Source organism: Primulina eburnea, chromosome 3 (assembly GCF_022965805.1).
Source record: "Primulina eburnea isolate SZY01 chromosome 3, ASM2296580v1, whole genome shotgun sequence".
Taxonomy (NCBI): domain Eukaryota; kingdom Viridiplantae; phylum Streptophyta; class Magnoliopsida; order Lamiales; family Gesneriaceae; genus Primulina; species Primulina eburnea.
In genome coordinates, this window is record NC_133103.1 from 12,041,770 (window position 1) to 12,045,751 (window position 3,982).

The window sequence follows — 3,982 nt, forward strand, 5'->3', positions numbered from 1 at the left end:
CTTTAGCTGGCTTCGCGCAGAAAGAAGACAGAAATGTTTCACCAAAAATATCCAACGCATAAATTACTCGACAGTTGGAATCCACAAACTTTAGCACAATATTTCCTTTACTCCAGTGACACAATATATAAAAGTTTCTCTATGATACATTAGCTAAAGTGTTCAACTGATAACAATTTATTGCCGCAATAATAAGTAATAAATCATCCATAAATTTCCCATTTTAATACGACGACGCCATTGAAGAGAAGGTAACTTTACATTGAATTTAATTTACAGATGGGTGGCTGCAGCAACTAAAATTTCACTGTTTTTTTCTTTGAAAATTTTTGGGTGATGCATGATATTCTGAATTAGAATCCCCTATCTACAATCGAGAAATGAATAATGAATACAACGGCCAATAAATATTATATATATTATAATAATATTATTATTATTATACAGGAACAAAACAAGCAGTAAAAAAGTCTGGATAAATGAAACTCTCCAAAGAATTGAGAAAAGAACAAACCCAAATCAAAGCCCGTGAACTAGAACTAGAACAAGAACAAGATGCAAGCGCAACCAATCAATACGGCCAACAACTTCTTCATGCTCCACATTTTCTCGGCCCCGCTCTGCATTTCACATTCACGTTACACGTTATTGTACTATCTAGCTAGCTAATATATTGTCCGACCATCGAGTTTCTTGGTAAAATGTTTTAGGCCCACTGTGACTATTCTAATTTTATACTTTCTCCAATATCCCTAAATTCTCAAATGTGATTATGATTAAGTTAATCTATTTTTTTTTCATATAATTAATTCATCAATAAACCAAACCTATCATAGTACTAGAAACGTTTCACAATGTACTTTTAACTGTAACATTAAATAAGTAGACTAAGTTTTGGTGCGAATAATATAGATCCGGGGTTAATAATTAGAGCCTAACTGCATGAGAAACAAAGATTAATTTATTCCCAAAAATTAATTTTTCGACCTTATAGTTTCGAATTACTGAAGATTAAAGTAAATCATTTAAGGTTATCTCTGCAGGGAGCACAAGTTTGTGTGAAGTACTCCGCTACAGGCTACAGTACTACAAGATTATTACTGGAATCGAGTAAACTTATGGGAATAATGTGGCCCATAGTTCCAGATCTGGATGCGTTACGCGTGTGCAAAACTGATTTACAAGCTTGAGTGAAACATGGACAAGGAATTCACAATGACACGTACCTGATCTTTAACAGTAGAAGGAGCAGGGGCAGTTGCCTCGAAGCTAGGTTCGGGAGCTCCGGTTGGTGGCGCAGGTGGGCTGAGCAGCTCAGGAGCGGGAGCAGGGCGCTGTAGTTGGAGTCTGGCTAGGCGGTGCGGAAGCCGGTGCGGGTGAAGGTCCAAGCTCGGGTGCAGGAGATGGAGGCGACTGAACAGGAGCGGCTGTCGGTGGTGAACTCACCGGCTCGAGAGCTGGCGGAAAAGTTGAGACCGTCGGTGGAGAACTTACGGGAGCTACTGCCGGAGGAACTGAAATAGAAGGAGCGACTGGAGCTGCAGTCGGAGTTGGAATGGCAGTTGCGGCTGGTGAAATAGTTGGCGCAGCCGAGGGTGACTGGCCGCCGACGGTAGCCGCTACAACGCAAATGAACGCGAGGAGGAATCCGGTTTTCCGATCCATGGGTTCTTCCTTTGAGAGAGGAGAGAGCAGTGGAGAATCGAAAATGCTGATTATGAATAATTAAATAAATAATATAATAGTGGAAAAGTGAGTGACCGAGTGATATAAATAGAGCAGAATTTTATTTTATTTAATTTTTTATTTTTATTTTTATTTTTTTGGGAACAGGGGCAGAATGTTTTCCAACAATTTTTCCATTTCAAAATTCCATTTTGGTTACTTTAGCATTGGGAAAAAATACCTCAGCTATCATATCAAAAATAGGTTACGAAATTTCATAAATTTTATTATATTGATAGAAGCAATATTTATAAGTTTAAAGTAAAAGAATACTTTTAAATAATGAAATTATGAATAAAGTAAGAAAACGAAGGTAAAAAACTCAAAATGACCAATTTTAAAATATAATCGGATCTATCTAAAGATTATGTAACAATATTGACTTTATTTTTTATTTCTTGCAACAAACATGATATTTTTTCGGGTTTGAACATTATAATAATGACACATATCAAAATATCGATATATATATTAAATTAATAAAAAATATGTGTGAGATGGTTTCACATGTCGTATTTTGTGAGACTGATATCTTATTTGGGTCATCCATGAAAAAATGTTACTTTTATGCTATTAATATTACTTCTTATTGTGAATATCTGTATGGTAGATCTATCTCACATATAAGATTCATGAAACCGTCTCATATACTTACTCTAGCAAATTTTCAGTATAATTGATATGTTCTCAATATATTGATATGGTCCAAATATAATTTTTCTATACCAAAAAATTTGGTTTATATGGTATGACGGGATAATTTTGGTACCGAACCACCTTTAATTTAAACTCGATTAAAATAATAGAGATAACAAAATAAATTTAGAGAGATTCACTATATAAATATAAGAGAAAATTCATCTTAAAAACTATTTTAAGAATTCCAAATAGATGTAAAAAAAATTATCCCAAAACCCAGAGGGATTTCAAATTTTATATGAAACAAATGGATTTTTAAGCATAATTTCATAATTTTTTACTCTCTGATATTTATCATCAGTGCGTAGAATTTTCCATGTAAGTGACTGATTTTTCTTCATAAATCATGTGTAAAAATTCAAATACAATCCGAGCAAAAATAATAATTTTGGAAAATATTTTCTTAATACTTTAACATAAAATAATTTGTGCTCGACTATTACGTCTTAGTTAAAGATTTTTTTTTTGTTATACAGGAAAAATGTTGCTAATTTTTTTAAAAAAATCCTTCATGTCATTTACCAAATGGAAAATATTGTATTGAAATACAATGGATCGAATTATCATTATTACTATTATTATTTATTAAATATATATTATTCGAAGTACACTTTTTATGCGTAGAAATTAATTTTGACAGCCTGAAATTATTTAATAAGAGAAGTGATTAAATGAATATTAACATTTCGCATTTAATAAAACCATAAATTCGCAACGTGAACACCATGTGAAACAAAATAATATTAATCACTAAAACATATTTCATTTGTTTACAGTGTTTCAAAATTGGGTTGGGCCCATATGTAAGAGCAGACTAAACCAGGCTGGGAATGGGCCCATTAAGCATGTGATTAGATTTTGGCCCGCCGTGTCACCCAATGGCCGACTCATGTTTTCATTTATCGTACGTACATTCGTGCCGTTGCAGCGTGCAACTTGATTTTCGAATTTCATATTTATTGTTCTTTCCCACAAATAAATTCTTTTTTTTTTTTTTCACATTCATCCAATGCCAGCTACCCATAGTGTGGAAGTTCCATTTTTTTTAAATTATATACATTTTTTTTTGCCTGAATTTGGAGGGCGTGTAGGCCATGAAGTAAATTTTTGACTGATAATAAGTTTAGGGTTATTAAACATAAAATAATTAAATTATATGTATTGTATGCAGGTATTGTCAACACATATTCACAACATGCAGTATAATATATTAATTTAATACACCAATAAACTTTAATAAGTAGAACACGACAAATTAAAATATTCACGAGTAAATTATTGTGCAATGTCACATGATAAAATAGTCACTAAAAGATTGTAAATAGTTTACAAAAACTAATATTAGTGAAACTTATGAAAACTATCTTCCTCAACAACTCAAGGAAATAAATTGTATCCAAAGTAAACCAAACCCAAAACCACGGAGATAATACTTTATCGCCTGAACCGGAGCCACAAATAACTCTTTGACCAACATTGTATACGAGTGTTATCTTTCAGTGTCTCCAACACGCACAGAAACACAGCAAGCAGTATGAGTCAATCACGCAAACTCTTC

The 3,982-nt window shown here is 32.9% G+C and overlaps 1 pseudogene; it reads right to left on the reverse strand.

Annotated features, from left to right (window-relative positions):
* Positions 1-388: 388 nt before the first annotated feature.
* Positions 389-1,752, reverse strand: LOC140826454 (uncharacterized; annotated as a pseudogene).
* Between the last annotated feature and the right edge of the window lie 2,230 nt (positions 1,753-3,982).